Source organism: Ambystoma mexicanum, unplaced genomic scaffold (assembly GCF_040938575.1).
Source record: "Ambystoma mexicanum isolate Mex_15411 unplaced genomic scaffold, UKY_AmexF1_1 Mex_scaf46, whole genome shotgun sequence".
NCBI classification, from domain to species: domain Eukaryota; kingdom Metazoa; phylum Chordata; class Amphibia; order Caudata; family Ambystomatidae; genus Ambystoma; species Ambystoma mexicanum.
In genome coordinates, this window is record NW_027182462.1 from 962,396 (window position 1) to 989,834 (window position 27,439).

At 43.5% G+C, this 27,439-nt stretch overlaps 26 non-coding genes across 26 annotated transcripts; 6 read left to right on the plus strand and 20 right to left on the minus strand.

Moving 5' to 3' along the window:
- Positions 1-1,515: 1,515 nt before the first annotated feature.
- On the minus strand, positions 1,516-1,597 carry TRNAN-GUU (transfer RNA asparagine (anticodon GUU)). The gene has a single exon. It is a non-coding gene; the product is annotated as a tRNA-Asn (tRNA).
- A 1,762-nt stretch (positions 1,598-3,359) lies between these two features.
- TRNAI-UAU (transfer RNA isoleucine (anticodon UAU)) lies at positions 3,360-3,454 on the plus strand. The gene is made up of 2 exons: positions 3,360-3,397; positions 3,419-3,454. It is a non-coding gene; the product is annotated as a tRNA-Ile (tRNA).
- A 1,488-nt stretch (positions 3,455-4,942) lies between these two features.
- On the minus strand, positions 4,943-5,014 carry TRNAT-CGU (transfer RNA threonine (anticodon CGU)). The gene has a single exon. It is a non-coding gene; the product is annotated as a tRNA-Thr (tRNA).
- Positions 5,015-5,560: 546 nt separating this feature from the next.
- TRNAS-GCU (transfer RNA serine (anticodon GCU)) lies at positions 5,561-5,642 on the minus strand. The gene has a single exon. It is a non-coding gene; the product is annotated as a tRNA-Ser (tRNA).
- A 687-nt stretch (positions 5,643-6,329) lies between these two features.
- TRNAT-UGU (transfer RNA threonine (anticodon UGU)) lies at positions 6,330-6,401 on the minus strand. Its single transcript has one exon. It is a non-coding gene; the product is annotated as a tRNA-Thr (tRNA).
- Positions 6,402-7,423: 1,022 nt separating this feature from the next.
- TRNAI-UAU (transfer RNA isoleucine (anticodon UAU)) lies at positions 7,424-7,518 on the plus strand. The gene is made up of 2 exons: positions 7,424-7,461; positions 7,483-7,518. It is a non-coding gene; the product is annotated as a tRNA-Ile (tRNA).
- A 1,488-nt stretch (positions 7,519-9,006) lies between these two features.
- On the minus strand, positions 9,007-9,078 carry TRNAT-CGU (transfer RNA threonine (anticodon CGU)). Its single transcript has one exon. It is a non-coding gene; the product is annotated as a tRNA-Thr (tRNA).
- A 546-nt stretch (positions 9,079-9,624) lies between these two features.
- On the minus strand, positions 9,625-9,706 carry TRNAS-GCU (transfer RNA serine (anticodon GCU)). The gene has a single exon. It is a non-coding gene; the product is annotated as a tRNA-Ser (tRNA).
- A 1,762-nt stretch (positions 9,707-11,468) lies between these two features.
- On the plus strand, positions 11,469-11,563 carry TRNAI-UAU (transfer RNA isoleucine (anticodon UAU)). Its single transcript has 2 exons — positions 11,469-11,506; positions 11,528-11,563. It is a non-coding gene; the product is annotated as a tRNA-Ile (tRNA).
- A 1,488-nt stretch (positions 11,564-13,051) lies between these two features.
- Positions 13,052-13,123, minus strand: TRNAT-CGU (transfer RNA threonine (anticodon CGU)). The gene has a single exon. It is a non-coding gene; the product is annotated as a tRNA-Thr (tRNA).
- Positions 13,124-13,669: 546 nt separating this feature from the next.
- TRNAS-GCU (transfer RNA serine (anticodon GCU)) lies at positions 13,670-13,751 on the minus strand. Its single transcript has one exon. It is a non-coding gene; the product is annotated as a tRNA-Ser (tRNA).
- Positions 13,752-15,513: 1,762 nt separating this feature from the next.
- TRNAI-UAU (transfer RNA isoleucine (anticodon UAU)) lies at positions 15,514-15,608 on the plus strand. Its single transcript has 2 exons — positions 15,514-15,551; positions 15,573-15,608. It is a non-coding gene; the product is annotated as a tRNA-Ile (tRNA).
- A 1,488-nt stretch (positions 15,609-17,096) lies between these two features.
- TRNAT-CGU (transfer RNA threonine (anticodon CGU)) lies at positions 17,097-17,168 on the minus strand. The gene has a single exon. It is a non-coding gene; the product is annotated as a tRNA-Thr (tRNA).
- A 546-nt stretch (positions 17,169-17,714) lies between these two features.
- TRNAS-GCU (transfer RNA serine (anticodon GCU)) lies at positions 17,715-17,796 on the minus strand. Its single transcript has one exon. It is a non-coding gene; the product is annotated as a tRNA-Ser (tRNA).
- A 687-nt stretch (positions 17,797-18,483) lies between these two features.
- Positions 18,484-18,556, minus strand: TRNAT-UGU (transfer RNA threonine (anticodon UGU)). Its single transcript has one exon. It is a non-coding gene; the product is annotated as a tRNA-Thr (tRNA).
- A 464-nt stretch (positions 18,557-19,020) lies between these two features.
- On the minus strand, positions 19,021-19,097 carry TRNAS-GCU (transfer RNA serine (anticodon GCU)). The gene has a single exon. It is a non-coding gene; the product is annotated as a tRNA-Ser (tRNA).
- Positions 19,098-19,577: 480 nt separating this feature from the next.
- Positions 19,578-19,672, plus strand: TRNAI-UAU (transfer RNA isoleucine (anticodon UAU)). Its single transcript has 2 exons — positions 19,578-19,615; positions 19,637-19,672. It is a non-coding gene; the product is annotated as a tRNA-Ile (tRNA).
- Positions 19,673-21,160: 1,488 nt separating this feature from the next.
- TRNAT-CGU (transfer RNA threonine (anticodon CGU)) lies at positions 21,161-21,232 on the minus strand. The gene has a single exon. It is a non-coding gene; the product is annotated as a tRNA-Thr (tRNA).
- A 546-nt stretch (positions 21,233-21,778) lies between these two features.
- Positions 21,779-21,860, minus strand: TRNAS-GCU (transfer RNA serine (anticodon GCU)). Its single transcript has one exon. It is a non-coding gene; the product is annotated as a tRNA-Ser (tRNA).
- Positions 21,861-22,547: 687 nt separating this feature from the next.
- TRNAT-UGU (transfer RNA threonine (anticodon UGU)) lies at positions 22,548-22,620 on the minus strand. The gene has a single exon. It is a non-coding gene; the product is annotated as a tRNA-Thr (tRNA).
- Positions 22,621-23,084: 464 nt separating this feature from the next.
- TRNAS-GCU (transfer RNA serine (anticodon GCU)) lies at positions 23,085-23,161 on the minus strand. The gene has a single exon. It is a non-coding gene; the product is annotated as a tRNA-Ser (tRNA).
- Positions 23,162-23,641: 480 nt separating this feature from the next.
- TRNAI-UAU (transfer RNA isoleucine (anticodon UAU)) lies at positions 23,642-23,736 on the plus strand. Its single transcript has 2 exons — positions 23,642-23,679; positions 23,701-23,736. It is a non-coding gene; the product is annotated as a tRNA-Ile (tRNA).
- Positions 23,737-25,224: 1,488 nt separating this feature from the next.
- TRNAT-CGU (transfer RNA threonine (anticodon CGU)) lies at positions 25,225-25,296 on the minus strand. Its single transcript has one exon. It is a non-coding gene; the product is annotated as a tRNA-Thr (tRNA).
- Positions 25,297-25,842: 546 nt separating this feature from the next.
- Positions 25,843-25,924, minus strand: TRNAS-GCU (transfer RNA serine (anticodon GCU)). Its single transcript has one exon. It is a non-coding gene; the product is annotated as a tRNA-Ser (tRNA).
- Positions 25,925-26,611: 687 nt separating this feature from the next.
- On the minus strand, positions 26,612-26,684 carry TRNAT-UGU (transfer RNA threonine (anticodon UGU)). The gene has a single exon. It is a non-coding gene; the product is annotated as a tRNA-Thr (tRNA).
- Positions 26,685-27,148: 464 nt separating this feature from the next.
- On the minus strand, positions 27,149-27,225 carry TRNAS-GCU (transfer RNA serine (anticodon GCU)). The gene has a single exon. It is a non-coding gene; the product is annotated as a tRNA-Ser (tRNA).
- Between the last annotated feature and the right edge of the window lie 214 nt (positions 27,226-27,439).

Sequence of the window (27,439 nt, forward strand, 5' to 3'; positions counted from 1 at the left end):
GATGCTGATAGGAACTCGCCTCATTTGCATATGGGCTAGGGCTTCTGGGAGCCATGAGAATTAGGAGTTGAAGGTTTTGCAGATCGAGATTGCTAAAGGGCTGGGCATTTGCACAGACCTCTCCATGCCTGATTGGTGCCGAAGGTTAGTTGCAAGTGGTCCCCTGCTCACCCTACCTTACACAGGGCCATGCCCAGTTAGGCCCCTCAGGGCTAGGCCCGGCAGGGCTAAGCCCGGCGTTTGTCAGGCGAAGTGCCTGGACCCCTGCTCATTATACCTCAGAATCTGGTCTAGCTATTGCAGACATGGGGAATGGTGCTTATATCCCATTGACAGCGCCCACAAGCTGCATACTAATAGCCAATGATGTGTGAATGCGGTCAGGGTAGCAGACATATAGAACAATTGGGTGGGTTCGCTTCCGAACTGGATGCACAGGAGCAGGAGAGAATGGCTGTTGGCGATGTATGCAACTTGCTCTGCGTGAACACATCTACCGACCCCTTCCCCTACACACACGGGCACATACACACACACACACACACATAGCCATTGGAGCTATGCAGAGCTAATCAGAAAGATTGGTAATCATTAGAACATGAAAGATATGTGTTCATTTTTTATTAAACTTGTGGACTCCCGCAGAAACGGAGGGACTCACATCTCTAATTGAGGCTTGCTTACCTCTATACAAATGTGTTTGCTGGCTGTCTTTCTTCAACTGGTATGTGCGGTTGTGTCTGTCTTTGTCTTTCAACACGCCTGGCACGTTTACATTATCAAAGAGATGATTGTATGGAGATGGGGAACACCCCTCCGTTGCATTGTGAACTTGAACAGTCTTTTCACCAAAGCAGCTACATGCGACATTGCAAGGTTTTTGTCAGTCTTTGCCTGAAAACATTAGGCGGTTTGAACTCATGACCCCTGGTTTACGAGACCAGTGCTCTGCCACTGAGCTACAAGGCCACCTGCTGCTTGCTCACAGCCAACAACAGAAAGTGCAAAGAAACCATGGGTTTTACCTAGGTAGATCTCCAGGTATATGAATTTCTGGTTGTGTAAAAATGGCTGTATATCTCTGCATGTGTTCAGTACGTCATCATACATCTGATTTGCGAAAGCGTGTGTGCTTATGTTGGTGATACATTGTCGGTATGCGTTTGAGTATGTACTTTTACGGGTATGTATGTATTGAGTAGGATGCTGAACAGGTTCATGAGTTTAGATAGCAGGTCAGAATGATGGCAAAAGGAACATGTAAAAGGCAGACAACTAAAAGAAAAAAGAATTTGGGATGTAAGCTTGGGAGTTTACTAACTGCGCTGATTTTGGCTCCTATAATAGTAAAGAATGGAAACCTACGAGGAAAGTCTTTGACTAATTTCATTCTCCGCCTGCACCAATGAACTTATTTTTACATCTCTATTTCCATATCTGTACTCATTCCTGTCTTTCACAGGGAGGTTGAAAGACTTTGGTCTATGTTTAAATGCAGACTATAAAGAAAAAATACGACGAAGGTGGGATTCGAACCCACGCGTGCAGAGCACAATGGATTAACAGTCCATCGCCTTAACCACTCGGCCACCTCGTCTGTTTGGGAACGGTGCTCGAGTCCCATGCTTAAAGAAGAGATAAAACAATGGTGGTGCAAAGTCAGTGAAAAATAGATCATGTTTGTCATAATAGAAACAAGATCGTTGACTCGTTCTTCCTTACCCGGCCATTGATAGATAAACACATCAAGTTGAAGTTCAGAAAAATATAACAAGAGCTCCTGGAGGGTTCACAACACTAATCCAGAGGAAGGTGCTTGAGCTTCCGTATGGCACACCATTAGTAGTAAAACCAGCATAACGCAAGCTCCAGTTTCCCAGTGTTTGGCATCATTCAACGTTTCCAGCCAAGATCAAAGTTCAGAAGCTGCTGCTTCCTGTGATGTCATTGAATTTAAATAGTGAGTGATGGCAATAACCCTTTTCCAATTAAATTTTGCCACATCAACGTCCCTGAAAATAGAGAAAGGCGTGCAACCCAGAACCGCTGTACTGTTCAATAGAGTAAGGGCTTCACCGTGATCATCTGCATCTGTCATCACAAGATTATCAAGGTCTTTTTCTTGAAGAAATTAGGTCCAGAAAGCCGACCTTCCCCACAGACTATTCAGACACCTTGCGCTTGTGGCTTTGTTATAGGCCCGAATCCATTGGTAAAAGGTTGCACAGGTACAATGTGCAATATCAGTTCCTATTCAACAATGTTCAAGAAAATTACCATTTGGAGGCCCTGATGAGGATCGACAAGACCAGTGCTCTGCCACTGAGCTACAGAGCCCCTCAGGTTACGACGCATAACAGCAACACAACGAGCACACAACATGATGTTTACTGGGTAGACATATTTGAAGGGTGTGTGAGAATGTATGTATATGATTGTGATTTGACCTGTTTTTTTCTGGCCGATTTTTTGAGGAGCAGCTAATTTGTGCGTATTCCGTGCAATTTTAGGGTGACTAATGAGGAGATGTGATGCGTGAAAGTTGAAAAAAACATGTACATGGCAGCAGAGAGACAATATGGATATTACCTTTGCTTTTTTAAATTTCTATCCGGATTCTGGCTCAAAGGGTAGTCAAGCACAGCAGATTGCATTCCTGCCAGTAACACGACAACCTTGTTTGTGTCCTTCTTAATCAACTAACATGCATATTTTCACTTTTGTCTGTATGTTCTTTGAAAGCCAATGGCAATGGTGCTTAGAGCAATGCAGATGTTTAAAAAAGATTTCAAAAGTTAAAATCGACAAAGGTGGGATTCGAAACCACGCGTGTACAGTAGATTAGCAGTCCATCCCCTTAACCACTCGGCCACCTCGTCTACAGGGATTATGTTAGGCATTCAAGTCTTTACAGGTAATAACACAAACATCTTCAAAATAGAACCACAATGCGTTCCTTGTTGAGGTACATCCAGCCGTTTGCAGGAAAACTGCCTCACTTGCTGTTGAGAAAAATTCATCAAAGTCCTGGGGTGTTTATAGGCATCGCCAAGATGACATTGGGAGGTGTTTCAATTGACACGTGTTGAATATGAGGAAGAGCATCATGCTGGCTCCAGTGGCACTGCCTGCAGCATGACAAAAATGTAGAAGGGACATTTGACTGCACCATTGGCTGAACATCAGTGGCAAAGTGTATATCAGGCTAAAAGGTAAGCTCCAGTGGCACAATATGGGCACTACAAGGCACCCATAATTTGGTGTCAGCTAAAAAGACAATGCCAGAGCTTGTGGGTGCTTTTGTACACTTGTGTGTGTGTTTGTGGGTGTAGTTTCATGTCGAAAACCAAAACACAGCAGCTCCAGTGGCGCAATCGGTTAGCGCGCGGTACTTATACAGCAGTACATGCAGTGAGCAATGCCGAGGTTGTGAGTTCAAGCCTCACCTGGAGCAACTTTGGAACTTTTTACTAATTCACCTCAAAACTGAATTATTGAACCAATAAATGTTCTGGACATTTTTTGGTTCACCTCAAGGTTTCCTTGATTGTCAGTTAATGTTGTATGACAGCTCCTCTGCCTTTTAGACATGGAATACTCATTGCAAGTTATTTATGGGGTGTTTGCGCTTTAAATACAGCTACGGAGGGTTTTTGAAAATAGAACAGAAAATAAAAAATGTCAACTGTTATTATACTCCATTTTCTGCTGAGCACCACTTACGGAAGACATTTGTAAAGGTAGAAAAAGGGTTACTGGAGTAGGATCCAGGAGACAATATCAACTTACAAAGAATAATGTTGTCTATTTACTGCATTATCGCCTTTGAAGCAAACCTCTGAGAATAAATACCCTTTCACTAATCAGGCAGTCACTTTGATAAAATCAAGCAGAACAAGGATGCTGATAGGAACTCGCCTCATTTGCATATGGGCTAGGGCTTCTGGGAGCCATGAGAATTAGGAGTTGAAGGTTTTGCAGATCGAGATTGCTAAAGGGCTGGGCATTTGCACAGACCTCTCCATGCCTGATTGGTGCCGAAGGTTAGTTGCAAGTGGTCCCCTGCTCACCCTACCTTACACAGGGCCATGCCCAGTTAGGCCCCTCAGGGCTAGGCCCGGCAGGGCTAAGCCCGGCGTTTGTCAGGCGAAGTGCCTGGACCCCTGCTCATTATACCTCAGAATCTGGTCTAGCTATTGCAGACATGGGGAATGGTGCTTATATCCCATTGACAGCGCCCACAAGCTGCATACTAATAGCCAATGATGTGTGAATGCGGTCAGGGTAGCAGACATATAGAACAATTGGGTGGGTTCGCTTCCGAACTGGATGCACAGGAGCAGGAGAGAATGGCTGTTGGCGATGTATGCAACTTGCTCTGCGTGAACACATCTACCGACCCCTTCCCCTACACACACGGGCACATACACACACACACACACACATAGCCATTGGAGCTATGCAGAGCTAATCAGAAAGATTGGTAATCATTAGAACATGAAAGATATGTGTTCATTTTTTATTAAACTTGTGGACTCCCGCAGAAACGGAGGGACTCACATCTCTAATTGAGGCTTGCTTACCTCTATACAAATGTGTTTGCTGGCTGTCTTTCTTCAACTGGTATGTGCGGTTGTGTCTGTCTTTGTCTTTCAACACGCCTGGCACGTTTACATTATCAAAGAGATGATTGTATGGAGATGGGGAACACCCCTCCGTTGCATTGTGAACTTGAACAGTCTTTTCACCAAAGCAGCTACATGCGACATTGCAAGGTTTTTGTCAGTCTTTGCCTGAAAACATTAGGCCTTCCTCTCGAACTCTATTTCACTCCTTCTGTGGAAGACTTCAATTATGAGGATGCATCCCGTCATAAAAGGTTCTCTGTAGATGGTGCAACTCTGGCTTCTCTTCCCCGTGCTTTTTGAAAATAATCCGCCCGAGGCCCTGATGAGGTTTGAACTCATGACCCCTGGTTTACGAGACCAGTGCTCTGCCACTGAGCTACAAGGCCACCTGCTGCTTGCTCACAGCCAACAACAGAAAGTGCAAAGAAACCATGGGTTTTACCTAGGTAGATCTCCAGGTATATGAATTTCTGGTTGTGTAAAAATGGCTGTATATCTCTGCATGTGTTCAGTACGTCATCATACATCTGATTTGCGAAAGCGTGTGTGCTTATGTTGGTGATACATTGTCGGTATGCGTTTGAGTATGTACTTTTACGGGTATGTATGTATTGAGTAGGATGCTGAACAGGTTCATGAGTTTAGATAGCAGGTCAGAATGATGGCAAAAGGAACATGTAAAAGGCAGACAACTAAAAGAAAAAAGAATTTGGGATGTAAGCTTGGGAGTTTACTAACTGCGCTGATTTTGGCTCCTATAATAGTAAAGAATGGAAACCTACGAGGAAAGTCTTTGACTAATTTCATTCTCCGCCTGCACCAATGAACTTATTTTTACATCTCTATTTCCATATCTGTACTCATTCCTGTCTTTCACAGGGAGGTTGAAAGACTTTGGTCTATGTTTAAATGCAGACTATAAAGAAAAAATACGACGAAGGTGGGATTCGAACCCACGCGTGCAGAGCACAATGGATTAGCAGTCCATCGCCTTAACCACTCGGCCACCTCGTCTGTTTGGGAACGGTGCTCGAGTCCCATGCTTAAAGAAGAGATAAAACAATGGTGGTGCAAAGTCAGTGAAAAATAGATCATGTTTGTCATAATAGAAACAAGATCGTTGACTCGTTCTTCCTTACCCGGCCATTGATAGATAAACACATCAAGTTGAAGTTCAGAAAAATATAACAAGAGCTCCTGGAGGGTTCACAACACTAATCCAGAGGAAGGTGCTTGAGCTTCCGTATGGCACACCATTAGTAGTAAAACCAGCATAACGCAAGCTCCAGTTTCCCAGTGTTTGGCATCATTCAACGTTTCCAGCCAAGATCAAAGTTCAGATGCTGCTGCTTCCTGTGATGTCATTGAATTTAAATAGTGAGTGATGGCAATAACCCTTTTCCAATTAAATTTTGCCACATCAACGTCCCTGAAAATAGAGAAAGGCGTGCAACCCAGAACCGCTGTACTGTTCAATAGAGTAAGGGCTTCACCGTGATCATCTGCATCTGTCATCACAAGATTATCAAGGTCTTTTTCTTGAAGAAATTAGGTCCAGAAAGCCGACCTTCCCCACAGACTATTCAGACACCTTGCGCTTGTGGCTTTGTTATAGGCCCGAATCCATTGGTAAAAGGTTGCACAGGTACAATGTGCAATATCAGTTCCTATTCAACAATGTTCAAGAAAATTACCATTTGGAGGCCCTGATGAGGATCGAACTCACGACCCCTGGTTTACAAGACCAGTGCTCTGCCACTGAGCTACAGAGCCCCTCAGGTTACGACGCATAACAGCAACACAACGAGCACACAACATGATGTTTACTGGGTAGACATATTTGAAGGGTGTGTGAGAATGTATGTATATGATTGTGATTTGACCTGTTTTTTTCTGGCCGATTTTTTGAGGAGCAGCTAATTTGTGCGTATTCCGTGCAATTTTAGGGTGACTAATGAGGAGATGTGATGCGTGAAAGTTGAAAAAAACATGTACATGGCAGCAGAGAGACAATATGGATATTACCTTTGCTTTTTTAAATTTCTATCCGGATTCTGGCTCAAAGGGTAGTCAAGCACAGCAGATTGCATTCCTGCCAGTAACACGACAACCTTGTTTGTGTCCTTCTTAATCAACTAACATGCATATTTTCACTTTTGTCTGTATGTTCTTTGAAAGCCAATGGCAATGGTGCTTAGAGCAATGCAGATGTTTAAAAAAGATTTCAAAAGTTAAAATCGACAAAGGTGGGATTCGAAACCACGCGTGTACAGTAGATTAGCAGTCTATCCCCTTAACCACTCGGCCACCTCGTCTACAGGGATTATGTTAGGCATTCAAGTCTTTACAGGTAATAACACAAACATCTTCAAAATAGAACCACAATGCGTTCCTTGTTGAGGTACATCCAGCCGTTTGCAGGAAAACTGCCTCACTTGCTGTTGAGAAAAATTCATCAAAGTCCTGGGGTGTTTATAGGCATCGCCAAGATGACATTGGGAGGTGTTTCAATTGACACGTGTTGAATATGAGGAAGAGCATCATGCTGGCTCCAGTGGCACTGCCTGCAGCATGACAAAAATGTAGAAGGGACATTTGACTGCACCATTGGCTGAACATCAGTGGCAAAGTGTATATCAGGCTAAAAGGTAAGCTCCAGTGGCACAATATGGGCACTACAAGGCACCCATAATTTGGTGTCAGCTAAAAAGACAATGCCAGAGCTTGTGGGTGCTTTTGTACACTTGTGTGTGTGTTTGTGGGTGTAGTTTCATGTCGAAAACCAAAACACAGCAGCTCCAGTGGCGCAATCGGTTAGCGCGCGGTACTTATACAGCAGTACATGCAGTGAGCAATGCCGAGGTTGTGAGTTCAAGCCTCACCTAGAGCAACTTTGGAACTTTTTACTAATTCACCTCAAAACTGAATTATTGAACCAATAAATGTTCTGGACATTTTTTGGTTCACCTCAAGGTTTCCTTGATTGTCAGTTAATGTTGTATGACAGCTCCTCTGCCTTTTAGACATGGAATACTCATTGCAAGTTATTTATGGGGTGTTTGCGCTTTAAATACAGCTACGGAGGGTTTTTGAAAATAGAACAGAAAATAAAAAATGTCAACTGTTATTATACTCCATTTTCTGCTGAGCACCACTTACGGAAGACATTCGTAAAGGTAGAAAAAGGGTTACTGGAGTAGGATCCAGGAGACAATATCAACTTACAAAGAATAATGTTGTCTATTTACTGCATTATCGCCTTTGAAGCAAACCTCTGAGAATAAATACCCTTTCACTAATCAGGCAGTCACTTTGATAAAATCAAGCAGAACAAGGATGCTGATAGGAACTCGCCTCATTTGCATATGGGCTAGGGCTTCTGGGAGCCATGAGAATTAGGAGTTGAAGGTTTTGCAGATCGAGATTCCTAAAGGGCTGGGCATTTGCACAGACCTCTCCATGCCTGATTGGTGCCGAAGGTTAGTTGCAAGTGGTCCCCTGCTCACCCTACCTTACACAGGGCCATGCCCAGTTAGGCCCCTCAGGGCTAGGCCCGGCAGGGCTAAGCCCGGCGTTTGTCAGGCGAAGTGCCTGGACCCCTGCTCATTATACCTCAGAATCTGGTCTAGCTATTGCAGACATGGGGAATGGTGCTTATATCCCATTGACAGCGCCCACAAGCTGCATACTAATAGCCAATGATGTGTGAATGCGGTCAGGGTAGCAGACATATAGAACAATTGGGTGGGTTCGCTTCCGAACTGGATGCACAGGAGCAGGAGAGAATGGCTGTTGGCGATGTATGCAACTTGCTCTGCGTGAACACATCTACCGACCCCTTCCCCTACACACACGGGCACATACACACACACACACACACATAGCCATTGGAGCTATGCAGAGCTAATCAGAAAGATTGGTAATCATTAGAACATGAAAGATATGTGTTCATTTTTTATTAAACTTGTGGACTCCCGCAGAAACGGAGGGACTCACATCTCTAATTGAGGCTTGCTTACCTCTATACAAATGTGTTTGCTGGCTGTCTTTCTTCAACTGGTATGTGCGGTTGTGTCTGTCTTTGTCTTTCAACACGCCTGGCACGTTTACATTATCAAAGAGATGATTGTATGGAGATGGGGAACACCCCTCCGTTGCATTGTGAACTTGAACAGTCTTTTCACCAAAGCAGCTACATGCGACATTGCAAGGTTTTTGTCAGTCTTTGCCTGAAAACATTAGGCCTTCCTCTCGAACTCTATTTCACTCCTTCTGTGGAAGACTTCAATTATGAGGATGCATCCCGTCATAAAAGGTTCTCTGTAGATGGTGCAACTCTGGCTTCTCTTCCCCGTGCTTTTTGAAAATAATCCGCCCGAGGCCCTGATGAGGTTTGAACTCATGACCCCTGGTTTACGAGACCAGTGCTCTGCCACTGAGCTACAAGGCCACCTGCTGCTTGCTCACAGCCAACAACAGAAAGTGCAAAGAAACCATGGGTTTTACCTAGGTAGATCTCCAGGTATATGAATTTCTGGTTGTGTAAAAATGGCTGTATATCTCTGCATGTGTTCAGTACGTCATCATACATCTGATTTGCGAAAGCGTGTGTGCTTATGTTGGTGATACATTGTCGGTATGCGTTTGAGTATGTACTTTTACGGGTATGTATGTATTGAGTAGGATGCTGAACAGGTTCATGAGTTTAGATAGCAGGTCAGAATGATGGCAAAAGGAACATGTAAAAGGCAGACAACTAAAAGAAAAAAGAATTTGGGATGTAAGCTTGGGAGTTTACTAACTGCGCTGATTTTGGCTCCTATAATAGTAAAGAATGGAAACCTACGAGGAAAGTCTTTGACTAATTTCATTCTCCGCCTGCACCAATGAACTTATTTTTACATCTCTATTTCCATATCTGTACTCATTCCTGTCTTTCACAGGGAGGTTGAAAGACTTTGGTCTATGTTTAAATGCAGACTATAAAGAAAAAATACGACGAAGGTGGGATTCGAACCCACGCGTGCAGAGCACAAGGGATTAGCAGTCCATCGCCTTAACCACTCGGCCACCTCGTCTGTTTGGGAACGGTGCTCGAGTCCCATGCTTAAAGAAGAGATAAAACAATGGTGGTGCAAAGTCAGTGAAAAATAGATCATGTTTGTCATAATAGAAACAAGATCGTTGACTCGTTCTTCCTTACCCGGCCATTGATAGATAAACACATCAAGTTGAAGTTCAGAAAAATATAACAAGAGCTCCTGGAGGGTTCACAACACTAATCCAGAGGAAGGTGCTTGAGCTTCCGTATGGCACACCATTAGTAGTAAAACCAGCATAACGCAAGCTCCAGTTTCCCAGTGTTTGGCATCATTCAACGTTTCCAGCCAAGATCAAAGTTCAGATGCTGCTGCTTCCTGTGATGTCATTGAATTTAAATAGTGAGTGATGGCAATAACCCTTTTCCAATTAAATTTTGCCACATCAACGTCCCTGAAAATAGAGAAAGGCGTGCAACCCAGAACCGCTGTACTGTTCAATAGAGTAAGGGCTTCACCGTGATCATCTGCATCTGTCATCACAAGATTATCAAGGTCTTTTTCTTGAAGAAATTAGGTCCAGAAAGCCGACCTTCCCCACAGACTATTCAGACACCTTGCGCTTGTGGCTTTGTTATAGGCCCGAATCCATTGGTAAAAGGTTGCACAGGTACAATGTGCAATATCAGTTCCTATTCAACAATGTTCAAGAAAATTACCATTTGGAGGCCCTGATGAGGATCGACAAGACCAGTGCTCTGCCACTGAGCTACAGAGCCCCTCAGGTTACGACGCATAACAGCAACACAACGAGCACACAACATGATGTTTACTGGGTAGACATATTTGAAGGGTGTGTGAGAATGTATGTATATGATTGTGATTTGACCTGTTTTTTTCTGGCCGATTTTTTGAGGAGCAGCTAATTTGTGCGTATTCCGTGCAATTTTAGGGTGACTAATGAGGAGATGTGATGCGTGAAAGTTGAAAAAAACATGTACATGGCAGCAGAGAGACAATATGGATATTACCTTTGCTTTTTTAAATTTCTATCCGGATTCTGGCTCAAAGGGTAGTCAAGCACAGCAGATTGCATTCCTGCCAGTAACACGACAACCTTGTTTGTGTCCTTCTTAATCAACTAACATGCATATTTTCACTTTTGTCTGTATGTTCTTTGAAAGCCAATGGCAATGGTGCTTAGAGCAATGCAGATGTTTAAAAAAGATTTCAAAAGTTAAAATCGACAAAGGTGGGATTCGAAACCACGCGTGTACAGTAGATTAGCAGTCTATCCCCTTAACCACTCGGCCACCTCGTCTACAGGGATTATGTTAGGCATTCAAGTCTTTACAGGTAATAACACAAACATCTTCAAAATAGAACCACAATGCGTTCCTTGTTGAGGTACATCCAGCCGTTTGCAGGAAAACTGCCTCACTTGCTGTTGAGAAAAATTCATCAAAGTCCTGGGGTGTTTATAGGCATCGCCAAGATGACATTGGGAGGTGTTTCAATTGACACGTGTTGAATATGAGGAAGAGCATCATGCTGGCTCCAGTGGCACTGCCTGCAGCATGACAAAAATGTAGAAGGGACATTTGACTGCACCATTGGCTGAACATCAGTGGCAAAGTGTATATCAGGCTAAAAGGTAAGCTCCAGTGGCACAATATGGGCACTACAAGGCACCCATAATTTGGTGTCAGCTAAAAAGACAATGCCAGAGCTTGTGGGTGCTTTTGTACACTTGTGTGTGTGTTTGTGGGTGTAGTTTCATGTCGAAAACCAAAACACAGCAGCTCCAGTGGCGCAATCGGTTAGCGCGCGGTACTTATACAGCAGTACATGCAGTGAGCAATGCCGAGGTTGTGAGTTCAAGCCTCACCTAGAGCAACTTTGGAACTTTTTACTAATTCACCTCAAAACTGAATTATTGAACCAATAAATGTTCTGGACATTTTTTGGTTCACCTCAAGGTTTCCTTGATTGTCAGTTAATGTTGTATGACAGCTCCTCTGCCTTTTAGACATGGAATACTCATTGCAAGTTATTTATGGGGTGTTTGCGCTTTAAATACAGCTACGGAGGGTTTTTGAAAATAGAACAGAAAATAAAAAATGTCAACTGTTATTATACTCCATTTTCTGCTGAGCACCACTTACGGAAGACATTTGTAAAGGTAGAAAAAGGGTTACTGGAGTAGGATCCAGGAGACAATATCAACTTACAAAGAATAATGTTGTCTATTTACTGCATTATCGCCTTTGAAGCAAACCTCTGAGAATAAATACCCTTTCACTAATCAGGCAGTCACTTTGATAAAATCAAGCAGAACAAGGATGCTGATAGGAACTCGCCTCATTTGCATATGGGCTAGGGCTTCTGGGAGCCATGAGAATTAGGAGTTGAAGGTTTTGCAGATCGAGATTGCTAAAGGGCTGGGCATTTGCACAGACCTCTCCATGCCTGATTGGTGCCGAAGGTTAGTTGCAAGTGGTCCCCTGCTCACCCTACCTTACACAGGGCCATGCCCAGTTAGGCCCCTCAGGGCTAGGCCCGGCAGGGCTAAGCCCGGCGTTTGTCAGGCGAAGTGCCTGGACCCCTGCTCATTATACCTCAGAATCTGGTCTAGCTATTGCAGACATGGGGAATGGTGCTTATATCCCATTGACAGCGCCCACAAGCTGCATACTAATAGCCAATGATGTGTGAATGCGGTCAGGGTAGCAGACATATAGAACAATTGGGTGGGTTCGCTTCCGAACTGGATGCACAGGAGCAGGAGAGAATGGCTGTTGGCGATGTATGCAACTTGCTCTGCGTGAACACATCTACCGACCCCTTCCCCTACACACACGGGCACATACACACACACACACACACATAGCCATTGGAGCTATGCAGAGCTAATCAGAAAGATTGGTAATCATTAGAACATGAAAGATATGTGTTCATTTTTTATTAAACTTGTGGACTCCCGCAGAAACGGAGGGACTCACATCTCTAATTGAGGCTTGCTTACCTCTATACAAATGTGTTTGCTGGCTGTCTTTCTTCAACTGGTATGTGCGGTTGTGTCTGTCTTTGTCTTTCAACACGCCTGGCACGTTTACATTATCAAAGAGATGATTGTATGGAGATGGGGAACACCCCTCCGTTGCATTGTGAACTTGAACAGTCTTTTCACCAAAGCAGCTACATGCGACATTGCAAGGTTTTTGTCAGTCTTTGCCTGAAAACATTAGGCCTTCCTCTCGAACTCTATTTCACTCCTTCTGTGGAAGACTTCAATTATGAGGATGCATCCCGTCATAAAAGGTTCTCTGTAGATGGTGCAACTCTGGCTTCTCTTCCCCGTGCTTTTTGAAAATAATCCGCCCGAGGCCCTGATGAGGTTTGAACTCATGACCCCTGGTTTACGAGACCAGTGCTCTGCCACTGAGCTACAAGGCCACCTGCTGCTTGCTCACAGCCAACAACAGAAAGTGCAAAGAAACCATGGGGTTTACCTAGGTAGATCTCCAGGTATATGAATTTCTGGTTGTGTAAAAATGGCTGTATATCTCTGCATGTGTTCAGTACGTCATCATACATCTGATTTGCGAAAGCGTGTGTGCTTATGTTGGTGATACATTGTCGGTATGCGTTTGAGTATGTACTTTTACGGGTATGTATGTATTGAGTAGGATGCTGAACAGGTTCATGAGTTTAGATAGCAGGTCAGAATGATGGCAAAAGGAACATGTAAAAGGCAGACAACTAAAAGAAAAAAGAATTTGGGATGTAAGCTTGGGAGTTTACTAACTGCGCTGATTTTGGCTCCTATAATAGTAAAGAATGGAAACCTACGAGGAAAGTCTTTGACTAATTTCATTCTCCGCCTGCACCAATGAACTTATTTTTACATCTCTATTTCCATATCTGTACTCATTCCTGTCTTTCACAGGGAGGTTGAAAGACTTTGGTCTATGTTTAAATGCAGACTATAAAGAAAAAATACGACGAAGGTGGGATTCGAACCCACGCGTGCAGAGCACAAGGGATTAGCAGTCCATCGCCTTAACCACTCGGCCACCTCGTCTGTTTGGGAACGGTGCTCGAGTCCCATGCTTAAAGAAGAGATAAAACAATGGTGGTGCAAAGTCAGTGAAAAATAGATCATGTTTGTCATAATAGAAACAAGATCGTTGACTCGTTCTTCCTTACCCGGCCATTGATAGATAAACACATCAAGTTGAAGTTCAGAAAAATATAACAAGAGCTCCTGGAGGGTTCACAACACTAATCCAGAGGAAGGTGCTTGAGCTTCCGTATGGCACACCATTAGTAGTAAAACCAGCATAACGCAAGCTCCAGTTTCCCAGTGTTTGGCATCATTCAACGTTTCCAGCCAAGATCAAAGTTCAGATGCTGCTGCTTCCTGTGATGTCATTGAATTTAAATAGTGAGTGATGGCAATAACCCTTTTCCAATTAAATTTTGCCACATCAACGTCCCTGAAAATAGAGAAAGGCGTGCAACCCAGAACCGCTGTACTGTTCAATAGAGTAAGGGCTTCACCGTGATCATCTGCATCTGTCATCACAAGATTATCAAGGTCTTTTTCTTGAAGAAATTAGGTCCAGAAAGCCGACCTTCCCCACAGACTATTCAGACACCTTGCGCTTGTGGCTTTGTTATAGGCCCGAATCCATTGGTAAAAGGTTGCACAGGTACAATGTGCAATATCAGTTCCTATTCAACAATGTTCAAGAAAATTACCATTTGGAGGCCCTGATGAGGATCGACAAGACCAGTGCTCTGCCACTGAGCTACAGAGCCCCTCAGGTTACGACGCATAACAGCAACACAACGAGCACACAACATGATGTTTACTGGGTAGACATATTTGAAGGGTGTGTGAGAATGTATGTATATGATTGTGATTTGACCTGTTTTTTTCTGGCCGATTTTTTGAGGAGCAGCTAATTTGTGCGTATTCCGTGCAATTTTAGGGTGACTAATGAGGAGATGTGATGCGTGAAAGTTGAAAAAAACATGTACATGGCAGCAGAGAGACAATATGGATATTACCTTTGCTTTTTTAAATTTCTATCCGGATTCTGGCTCAAAGGGTAGTCAAGCACAGCAGATTGCATTCCTGCCAGTAACACGACAACCTTGTTTGTGTCCTTCTTAATCAACTAACATGCATATTTTCACTTTTGTCTGTATGTTCTTTGAAAGCCAATGGCAATGGTGCTTAGAGCAATGCAGATGTTTAAAAAAGATTTCAAAAGTTAAAATCGACAAAGGTGGGATTCGAAACCACGCGTGTACAGTAGATTAGCAGTCTATCCCCTTAACCACTCGGCCACCTCGTCTACAGGGATTATGTTAGGCATTCAAGTCTTTACAGGTAATAACACAAACATCTTCAAAATAGAACCACAATGCGTTCCTTGTTGAGGTACATCCAGCCGTTTGCAGGAAAACTGCCTCACTTGCTGTTGAGAAAAATTCATCAAAGTCCTGGGGTGTTTATAGGCATCGCCAAGATGACATTGGGAGGTGTTTCAATTGACACGTGTTGAATATGAGGAAGAGCATCATGCTGGCTCCAGTGGCACTGCCTGCAGCATGACAAAAATGTAGAAGGGACATTTGACTGCACCATTGGCTGAACATCAGTGGCAAAGTGTATATCAGGCTAAAAGGTAAGCTCCAGTGGCACAATATGGGCACTACAAGGCACCCATAATTTGGTGTCAGCTAAAAAGACAATGCCAGAGCTTGTGGGTGCTTTTGTACACTTGTGTGTGTGTTTGTGGGTGTAGTTTCATGTCGAAAACCAAAACACAGCAGCTCCAGTGGCGCAATCGGTTAGCGCGCGGTACTTATACAGCAGTACATGCAGTGAGCAATGCCGAGGTTGTGAGTTCAAGCCTCACCTGGAGCAACTTTGGAACTTTTTACTAATTCACCTCAAAACTGAATTATTGAACCAATAAATGTTCTGGACATTTTTTGGTTCACCTCAAGGTTTCCTTGATTGTCAGTTAATGTTGTATGACAGCTCCTCTGCCTTTTAGACATGGAATACTCATTGCAAGTTATTTATGGGGTGTTTGCGCTTTAAATACAGCTACGGAGGGTTTTTGAAAATAGAACAGAAAATAAAAAATGTCAACTGTTATTATACTCCATTTTCTGCTGAGCACCACTTACGGAAGACATTTGTAAAGGTAGAAAAAGGGTTACTGGAGTAGGATCCAGGAGACAATATCAACTTACAAAGAATAATGTTGTCTATTTACTGCATTATCGCCTTTGAAGCAAACCTCTGAGAATAAATACCCTTTCACTAATCAGGCAGTCACTTTGATAAAATCAAGCAGAACAAGGATGCTGATAGGAACTCGCCTCATTTGCATATGGGCTAGGGCTTCTGGGAGCCATGAGAATTAGGAGTTGAAGGTTTTGCAGATCGAGATTGCTAAAGGGCTGGGCATTTGCACAGACCTCTCCATGCCTGATTGGTGCCGAAGGTTAGTTGCAAGTGGTCCCCTGCTCACCCTACCTTACACAGGGCCATGCCCAGTTAGGCCCCTCAGGGCTAGGCCCGGCAGGGCTAAGCCCGGCGTTTGTCAGGCGAAGTGCCTGGACCCCTGCTCATTATACCTCAGAATCTGGTCTAGCTATTGCAGACATGGGGAATGGTGCTTATATCCCATTGACAGCGCCCACAAGCTGCATACTAATAGCCAATGATGTGTGAATGCGGTCAGGGTAGCAGACATATAGAACAATTGGGTGGGTTCGCTTCCGAACTGGATGCACAGGAGCAGGAGAGAATGGCTGTTGGCGATGTATGCAACTTGCTCTGCGTGAACACATCTACCGACCCCTTCCCCTACACACACGGGCACATACACACACACACACACACATAGCCATTGGAGCTATGCAGAGCTAATCAGAAAGATTGGTAATCATTAGAACATGAAAGATATGTGTTCATTTTTTATTAAACTTGTGGACTCCCGCAGAAACGGAGGGACTCACATCTCTAATTGAGGCTTGCTTACCTCTATACAAATGTGTTTGCTGGCTGTCTTTCTTCAACTGGTATGTGCGGTTGTGTCTGTCTTTGTCTTTCAACACGCCTGGCACGTTTACATTATCAAAGAGATGATTGTATGGAGATGGGGAACACCCCTCCGTTGCATTGTGAACTTGAACAGTCTTTTCACCAAAGCAGCTACATGCGACATTGCAAGGTTTTTGTCAGTCTTTGCCTGAAAACATTAGGCCTTCCTCTCGAACTCTATTTCACTCCTTCTGTGGAAGACTTCAATTATGAGGATGCATCCCGTCATAAAAGGTTCTCTGTAGATGGTGCAACTCTGGCTTCTCTTCCCCGTGCTTTTTGAAAATAATCCGCCCGAGGCCCTGATGAGGTTTGAACTCATGACCCCTGGTTTACGAGACCAGTGCTCTGCCACTGAGCTACAAGGCCACCTGCTGCTTGCTCACAGCCAACAACAGAAAGTGCAAAGAAACCATGGTTTTTACCTAGGTAGATCTCCAGGTATATGAATTTCTGGTTGTGTAAAAATGGCTGTATATCTCTGCATGTGTTCAGTACGTCATCATACATCTGATTTGCGAAAGCGTGTGTGCTTATGTTGGTGATACATTGTCGGTATGCGTTTGAGTATGTACTTTTACGGGTATGTATGTATTGAGTAGGATGCTGAACAGGTTCATGAGTTTAGATAGCAGGTCAGAATGATGGCAAAAGGAACATGTAAAAGGCAGACAACTAAAAGAAAAAAGAATTTGGGATGTAAGCTTGGGAGTTTACTAACTGCGCTGATTTTGGCTCCTATAATAGTAAAGAATGGAAACCTACGAGGAAAGTCTTTGACTAATTTCATTCTCCGCCTGCACCAATGAACTTATTTTTACATCTCTATTTCCATATCTGTACTCATTCCTGTCTTTCACAGGGAGGTTGAAAGACTTTGGTCTATGTTTAAATGCAGACTATAAAGAAAAAATACGACGAAGGTGGGATTCGAACCCACGCGTGCAGAGCACAATGGATTAGCAGTCCATCGCCTTAACCACTCGGCCACCTCGTCTGTTTGGGAACGGTGCTCGAGTCCCATGCTTAAAGAAGAGATAAAACAATGGTGGTGCAAAGTCAGTGAAAAATAGATCATGTTTGTCATAATAGAAACAAGATCGTTGACTCGTTCTTCCTTACCCGGCCATTGATAGATAAACACATCAAGTTGAAGTTCAGAAAAATATAACAAGAGCTCCTGGAGGGTTCACAACACTAATCCAGAGGAAGGTGCTTGAGCTTCCGTATGGCACACCATTAGTAGTAAAACCAGCATAACGCAAGCTCCAGTTTCCCAGTGTTTGGCATCATTCAACGTTTCCAGCCAAGATCAAAGTTCAGATGCTGCTGCTTCCTGTGATGTCATTGAATTTAAATAGTGAGTGATGGCAATAACCCTTTTCCAATTAAATTTTGCCACATCAACGTCCCTGAAAATAGAGAAAGGCGTGCAACCCAGAACCGCTGTACTGTTCAATAGAGTAAGGGCTTCACCGTGATCATCTGCATCTGTCATCACAAGATTATCAAGGTCTTTTTCTTGAAGAAATTAGGTCCAGAAAGCCGACCTTCCCCACAGACTATTCAGACACCTTGCGCTTGTGGCTTTGTTATAGGCCCGAATCCATTGGTAAAAGGTTGCACAGGTACAATGTGCAATATCAGTTCCTATTCAACAATGTTCAAGAAAATTACCATTTGGAGGGCCTGATGAGGATCGAACTCACGACCCCTGGTTTACAAGACCAGTGCTCTGCCACTGAGCTACAGAGCCCCTCAGGTTACGACGCATAACAGCAACACAACGAGCACACAACATGATGTTTACTGGGTAGACATATTTGAAGGGTGTGTGAGAATGTATGTATATGATTGTGATTTGACCTGTTTTTTTCTGGCCGATTTTTTGAGGAGCAGCTAATTTGTGCGTATTCCGTGCAATTTTAGGGTGACTAATGAGGAGATGTGATGCGTGAAAGTTGAAAAAAACATGTACATGGCAGCAGAGAGACAATATGGATATTACCTTTGCTTTTTTAAATTTCTATCCGGATTCTGGCTCAAAGGGTAGTCAAGCACAGCAGATTGCATTCCTGCCAGTAACACGACAACCTTGTTTGTGTCCTTCTTAATCAACTAACATGCATATTTTCACTTTTGTCTGTATGTTCTTTGAAAGCCAATGGCAATGGTGCTTAGAGCAATGCAGATGTTTAAAAAAGATTTCAAAAGTTAAAATCGACAAAGGTGGGATTCGAAACCACGCGTGTACAGTAGATTAGCAGTCCATCGCCTTAACCACTCGGCCACCTCGTCTACAGGGATTATGTTAGGCATTCAAGTCTTTACAGGTAATAACACAAACATCTTCAAAATAGAACCACAATGCGTTCCTTGTTGAGGTACATCCAGCCGTTTGCAGGAAAACTGCCTCACTTGCTGTTGAGAAAAATTCATCAAAGTCCTGGGGTGTTTATAGGCATCGCCAAGATGACATTGGGAGGTGTTTCAATTGACACGTGTTGAATATGAGGAAGAGCATCATGCTGGCTCCAGTGGCACTGCCTGCAGCATGACAAAAATGTAGAAGGGACATTTGACTGCACCATTGGCTGAACATCAGTGGCAAAGTGTATATCAGGCTAAAAGGTAAGCTCCAGTGGCACAATATGGGCACTACAAGGCACCCATAATTTGGTGTCAGCTAAAAAGACAATGCCAGAGCTTGTGGGTGCTTTTGTACACTTGTGTGTGTGTTTGTGGGTGTAGTTTCATGTCGAAAACCAAAACACAGCAGCTCCAGTGGCGCAATCGGTTAGCGCGCGGTACTTATACAGCAGTACATGCAGTGAGCAATGCCGAGGTTGTGAGTTCAAGCCTCACCTGGAGCAACTTTGGAACTTTTTACTAATTCACCTCAAAACTGAATTATTGAACCAATAAATGTTCTGGACATTTTTTGGTTCACCTCAAGGTTTCCTTGATTGTCAGTTAATGTTGTATGACAGCTCCTCTGCCTTTTAGACATGGAATACTCATTGCAAGTTATTTATGGGGTGTTTGCGCTTTAAATACAGCTACGGAGGGTTTTTGAAAATAGAACAGAAAATAAAAAATGTCAACTGTTATTATACTCCATTTTCTGCTGAGCACCACTTACGGAAGACATTTGTAAAGGTAGAAAAAGGGTTACTGGAGTAGGATCCAGGAGACAATATCAACTTACAAAGAATAATGTTGTCTATTTACTGCATTATCGCCTTTGAAGCAAACCTCTGAGAATAAATACCCTTTCACTAATCAGGCAGTCACTTTGATAAAATCAAGCAGAACAAGGATGCTGATAGGAACTCGCCTCATTTGCATATGGGCTAGGGCTTCTGGGAGCCATGAGAATTAGGAGTTGAAGGTTTTGCAGATCGAGATTGCTAAAGGGCTGGGCATTTGCACAGACCTCTCCATGCCTGATTGGTGCCGAAGGTTAGTTGCAAGTGGTCCCCTGCTCACCCTACCTTACACAGGGCCATGCCCAGTTAGGCCCCTCAGGGCTAGGCCCGGCAGGGCTAAGCCCGGCGTTTGTCAGGCGAAGTGCCTGGACCCCTGCTCATTATACCTCAGAATCTGGTCTAGCTATTGCAGACATGGGGAATGGTGCTTATATCCCATTGACAGCGCCCACAAGCTGCATACTAATAGCCAATGATGTGTGAATGCGGTCAGGGTAGCAGACATATAGAACAATTGGGTGGGTTCGCTTCCGAACTGGATGCACAGCAGCAGGAGAGAATGGCTGTTGGCGATGTATGCAACTTGCTCTGCGTGAACACATCTACCGACCCCTTCCCCTACACACACGGGCACATACACACACACACACACACATAGCCATTGGAGCTATGCAGAGCTAATCAGAAAGATTGGTAATCATTAGAACATGAAAGATATGTGTTCATTTTTTATTAAACTTGTGGACTCCCGCAGAAACGGAGGGACTCACATCTCTAATTGAGGCTTGCTTACCTCTATACAAATGTGTTTGCTGGCTGTCTTTCTTCAACTGGTATGTGCGGTTGTGTCTGTCTTTGTCTTTCAACACGCCTGGCACGTTTACATTATCAAAGAGATGATTGTATGGAGATGGGGAACACCCCTCCGTTGCATTGTGAACTTGAACAGTCTTTTCACCAAAGCAGCTACATGCGACATTGCAAGGTTTTTGTCAGTCTTTGCCTGAAAACATTAGGCCTTCCTCTCGAACTCTATTTCACTCCTTCTGTGGAAGACTTCAATTATGAGGATGCATCCCGTCATAAAAGGTTCTCTGTAGATGGTGCAACTCTGGCTTCTCTTCCCCGTGCTTTTTGAAAATAATCCGCCCGAGGCCCTGATGAGGTTTGAACTCATGACCCCTGGTTTACGAGACCAGTGCTCTGCCACTGAGCTACAAGGCCACCTGCTGCTTGCTCACAGCCAACAACAGAAAGTGCAAAGAAACCATGGGTTTTACCTAGGTAGATCTCCAGGTATATGAATTTCTGGTTGTGTAAAAATGGCTGTATATCTCTGCATGTGTTCAGTACGTCATCATACATCTGATTTGCGAAAGCGTGTGTGCTTATGTTGGTGATACATTGTCGGTATGCGTTTGAGTATGTACTTTTACGGGTATGTATGTATTGAGTAGGATGCTGAACAGGTTCATGAGTTTAGATAGCAGGTCAGAATGATGGCAAAAGGAACATGTAAAAGGCAGACAACTAAAAGAAAAAAGAATTTGGGATGTAAGCTTGGGAGTTTACTAACTGCGCTGATTTTGGCTCCTATAATAGTAAAGAATGGAAACCTACGAGGAAAGTCTTTGACTAATTTCATTCTCCGCCTGCACCAATGAACTTATTTTTACATCTCTATTTCCATATCTGTACTCATTCCTGTCTTTCACAGGGAGGTTGAAAGACTTTGGTCTATGTTTAAATGCAGACTATAAAGAAAAAATACGACGAAGGTGGGATTCGAACCCACGCGTGCAGAGCACAATGGATTAGCAGTCCATCGCCTTAACCACTCGGCCACCTCGTCTGTTTGGGAACGGTGCTCGAATCCCATGCTTAAAGAAGAGATAAAACAATGGTGGTGCAAAGTCAGTGAAAAATAGATCATGTTTGTCATAATAGAAACAAGATCGTTGACTCGTTCTTCCTTACCCGGCCATTGATAGATAAACACATCAAGTTGAAGTTCAGAAAAATATAACAAGAGCTCCTGGAGGGTTCACAACACTAATCCAGAGGAAGGTGCTTGAGCTTCCGTATGGCACACCATTAGTAGTAAAACCAGCATAACGCAAGCTCCAGTTTCCCAGTGTTTGGCATCATTCAACGTTTCCAGCCAAGATCAAAGTTCAGATGCTGCTGCTTCCTGTGATGTCATTGAATTTAAATAGTGAGTGATGGCAATAACCCTTTTCCAATTAAATTTTGCCACATCAACGTCCCTGAAAATAGAGAAAGGCGTGCAACCCAGAACCGCTGTACTGTTCAATAGAGTAAGGGCTTCACCGTGATCATCTGCATCTGTCATCACAAGATTATCAAGGTCTTTTTCTTGAAGAAATTAGGTCCAGAAAGCCGACCTTCCCCACAGACTATTCAGACACCTTGCGCTTGTGGCTTTGTTATAGGCCCGAATCCATTGGTAAAAGGTTGCACAGGTACAATGTGCAATATCAGTTCCTATTCAACAATGTTCAAGAAAATTACCATTTGGAGGGCCTGATGAGGATCGAACTCACGACCCCTGGTTTACAAGACCAGTGCTCTGCCACTGAGCTACAGAGCCCCTCAGGTTATGACGCATAACAGCAACACAACGAGCACACAACATGATGTTTACTGGGTAGACATATTTGAAGGGTGTGTGAGAATGTATGTATATGATTGTGATTTGACCTGTTTTTTTCTGGCCGATTTTTTGAGGAGCAGCTAATTTGTGCGTATTCCGTGCAATTTTAGGGTGACTAATGAGGAGATGTGATGCGTGAAAGTTGAAAAAAACATGTACATGGCAGCAGAGAGACAATATGGATATTACCTTTGCTTTTTTAAATTTCTATCCGGATTCTGGCTCAAAGGGTAGTCAAGCACAGCAGATTGCATTCCTGCCAGTAACACGACAACCTTGTTTGTGTCCTTCTTAATCAACTAACATGCATATTTTCACTTTTGTCTGTATGTTCTTTGAAAGCCAATGGCAATGGTGCTTAGAGCAATGCAGATGTTTAAAAAAGATTTCAAAAGTTAAAATCGACAAAGGTGGGATTCGAAACCACGCGTGTACAGTAGATTAGCAGTCCATCGCCTTAACCACTCGGCCACCTCGTCTACAGGGATTATGTTAGGCATTCAAGTCTTTACAGGTAATAACACAAACATCTTCAAAATAGAACCACAATGCGTTCCTTGTTGAGGTACATCCAGCCGTTTGCAGGAAAACTGCCTCACTTGCTGTTGAGAAAAATTCATCAAAGTCCTGGGGTGTTTATAGGCATCGCCAAGATGACATTGGGAGGTGTTTCAATTGACACGTGTTGAATATGAGGAAGAGCATCATGCTGGCTCCAGTGGCACTGCCTGCAGCATGACAAAAATGTAGAAGGGACATTTGACTGCACCATTGGCTGAACATCAGTGGCAAAGTGTATATCAGGCTAAAAGGTAAGCTCCAGTGGCACAATATGGGCACTACAAGGCACCCATAATTTGGTGTCAGCTAAAAAGACAATGCCAGAGCTTGTGGGTGCTTTTGTACACTTGTGTGTGTGTTTGTGGGTGTAGTTTCATGTCGAAAACCAAAACACAGCAGCTCCAGTGGCGCAATCGGTTAGCGCGCGGTACTTATACAGCAGTACATGCAGTGAGCAATGCCGAGGTTGTGAGTTCAAGCCTCACCTGGAGCAACTTTGGAACTTTTTACTAATTCACCTCAAAACTGAATTATTGAACCAATAAATGTTCTGGACATTTTTTGGTTCACCTCAAGGTTTCCTTGATTGTCAGTTAATGTTGTATGACAGCTCCTCTGCCTTTTAGACATGGAATACTCATTGCAAGTTATTTATGGGGTGTTTGCGCTTTAAATACAGCTACGGAGGGTTTTTGAAAATAGAACAGAAAATAAAAAATGTCAACTGTTATTATACTCCATTTTCTGCTGAGCACCACTTACGGAAGACATTTGTAAAGGTAGAAAAAGGGTTACTGGAGTAGGATCCAGGAGACAATATCAACTTACAAAGAATAATGTTGTCTATTTACTGCATTATCGCCTTTGAAGCAAACCTCTGAGAATAAATACCCTTTCACTAATCAGGCAGTCACTTTGATAAAATCAAGCAGAACAAGGATGCTGATAGGAACTCGCCTCATTTGCATATGGGCTAGGGCTTCTGGGAGCCATGAGAATTAGGAGTTGAAGGTTTTGCAGATCGAGATTGCTAAAGGGCTGGGCATTTGCACAGACCTCTCCATGCCTGATTGGTGCCGAAGGTTAGTTGCAAGTGGTCCCCTGCTCACCCTACCTTACACAGGGCCATGCCCAGTTAGGCCCCTCAGGGCTAGGCCCGGCAGGGCTAAACCCGGCGTTTGTCAGGCGAAGTGCCTGGACCCCTGCTCATTATACCTCAGAATCTGGTCTAGCTATTGCAGACATGGGGAATGGTGCTTATATCCCATTGACAGCGCCCACAAGCTGCATACTAATAGCCAATGATGTGTGAATGCGGTCAGGGTAGCAGACATATAGAACAATTGGGTGGGTTCGCTTCCGAACTGGATGCACAGGAGCAGGAGAGAATGGCTGTTGGCGATGTATGCAACTTGCTCTGCGTGAACACATCTACCGACCCCTTCCCCTACACACACGGGCACATACACACACACACACACACATAGCCATTGGAGCTATGCAGAGCTAATCAGAAAGATTGGTAATCATTAGAACATGAAAGATATGTGTTCATTTTTTATTAAACTTGTGGACTCCCGCAGAAACGGAGGGACTCACATCTCTAATTGAGGCTTGCTTACCTCTATACAAATGTGTTTGCTGGCTGTCTTTCTTCAACTGGTATGTGCGGTTGTGTCTGTCTTTGTCTTTCAACACGCCTGGCACGTTTACATTATCAAAGAGATGATTGTATGGAGATGGGGAACACCCCTCCGTTGCATTGTGAACTTGAACAGTCTTTTCACCAAAGCAGCTACATGCGACATTGCAAGGTTTTTGTCAGTCTTTGCCTGAAAACATTAGGCCTTCCTCTCGAACTCTATTTCACTCCTTCTGTGGAAGACTTCAATTATGAGGATGCATCCCGTCATAAAAGGTTCTCTGTAGATGGTGCAACTCTGGCTTCTCTTCCCCGTGCTTTTTGAAAATAATCCGCCCGAGGCCCTGATGAGGTTTGAACTCATGACCCCTGGTTTACGAGACCAGTGCTCTGCCACTGAGCTACAAGGCCACCTGCTGCTTGCTCACAGCCAACAACAGAAAGTGCAAAGAAACCATGGGTTTTACCTAGGTAGATCTCCAGGTATATGAATTTCTGGTTGTGTAAAAATGGCTGTATATCTCTGCATGTGTTCAGTACGTCATCATACATCTGATTTGCGAAAGCGTGTGTGCTTATGTTGGTGATACATTGTCGGTATGCGTTTGAGTATGTACTTTTACGGGTATGTATGTATTGAGTAGGATGCTGAACAGGTTCATGAGTTTAGATAGCAGGTCAGAATGATGGCAAAAGGAACATGTAAAAGGCAGACAACTAAAAGAAAAAAGAATTTGGGATGTAAGCTTGGGAGTTTACTAACTGCGCTGATTTTGGCTCCTATAATAGTAAAGAATGGAAACCTACGAGGAAAGTCTTTGACTAATTTCATTCTCCGCCTGCACCAATGAACTTATTTTTACATCTCTATTTCCATATCTGTACTCATTCCTGTCTTTCACAGGGAGGTTGAAAGACTTTGGTCTATGTTTAAATGCAGACTATAAAGAAAAAATACGACGAAGGTGGGATTCGAACCCACGCGTGCAGAGCACAATGGATTAGCAGTCCATCGCCTTAACCACTCGGCCACCTCGTCTGTTTGGGAACGGTGCTCGAGTCCCATGCTTAAAGAAGAGATAAAACAATGGTGGTGCAAAGTCAGTGAAAAATAGATCATGTTTGTCATAATAGAAACAAGATCGTTGACTCGTTCTTCCTTACCCGGCCATTGATAGATAAACACATCAAGTTGAAGTTCAGAAAAATATAACAAGAGCTCCTGGAGGGTTCACAACACTAATCCAGAGGAAGGTGCTTGAGCTTCCGTATGGCACACCATTAGTAGTAAAACCAGCATAACGCAAGCTCCAGTTTCCCAGTGTTTGGCATCATTCAACGTTTCCAGCCAAGATCAAAGTTCAGATGCTGCTGCTTCCTGTGATGTCATTGAATTTAAATAGTGAGTGATGGCAATAACCCTTTTCCAATTAAATTTTGCCACATCAACGTCCCTGAAAATAGAGAAAGGCGTGCAACCCAGAACCGCTGTACTGTTCAATAGAGTAAGGGCTTCACCGTGATCATCTGCATCTGTCATCACAAGATTATCAAGGTCTTTTTCTTGAAGAAATTAGGTCCAGAAAGCCGACCTTCCCCACAGACTATTCAGACACCTTGCGCTTGTGGCTTTGTTATAGGCCCGAATCCATTGGTAAAAGGTTGCACAGGTACAATGTGCAATATCAGTTCCTATTCAACAATGTTCAAGAAAATTACCATTTGGAGGGCCTGATGAGGATCGAACTCACGACCCCTGGTTTACAAGACCAGTGCTCTGCCACTGAGCTACAGAGCCCCTCAGGTTATGACGCATAACAGCAACACAACGAGCACACAACATGATGTTTACTGGGTAGACATATTTGAAGGGTGTGTGAGAATGTATGTATATGATTGTGATTTGACCTGTTTTTTTCTGGCCGATTTTTTGAGGAGCAGCTAATTTGTGCGTATTCCGTGCAATTTTAGGGTGACTAATGAGGAGATGTGATGCGTGAAAGTTGAAAAAAACATGTACATGGCAGCAGAGAGACAATATGGATATTACCTTTGCTTTTTTAAATTTCTATCCGGATTCTGGCTCAAAGGGTAGTCAAGCACAGCAGATTGCATTCCTGCCAGTAACACGACAACCTTGTTTGTGTCCTTCTTAATCAACTAACATGCATATTTTCACTTTTGTCTGTATGTTCTTTGAAAGCCAATGGCAATGGTGCTTAGAGCAATGCAGATGTTTAAAAAAGATTTCAAAAGTTAAAATCGACAAAGGTGGGATTCGAAACCACGCGTGTACAGTAGATTAGCAGTCCATCGCCTTAACCACTCGGCCACCTCGTCTACAGGGATTATGTTAGGCATTCAAGTCTTTACAGGTAATAACACAAACATCTTCAAAATAGAACCACAATGCGTTCCTTGTTGAGGTACATCCAGCCGTTTGCAGGAAAACTGCCTCACTTGCTGTTGAGAAAAATTCATCAAAGTCCTGGGGTGTTTATAGGCATCGCCAAGATGACATTGGGAGGTGTTTCAATTGACACGTGTTGAATAT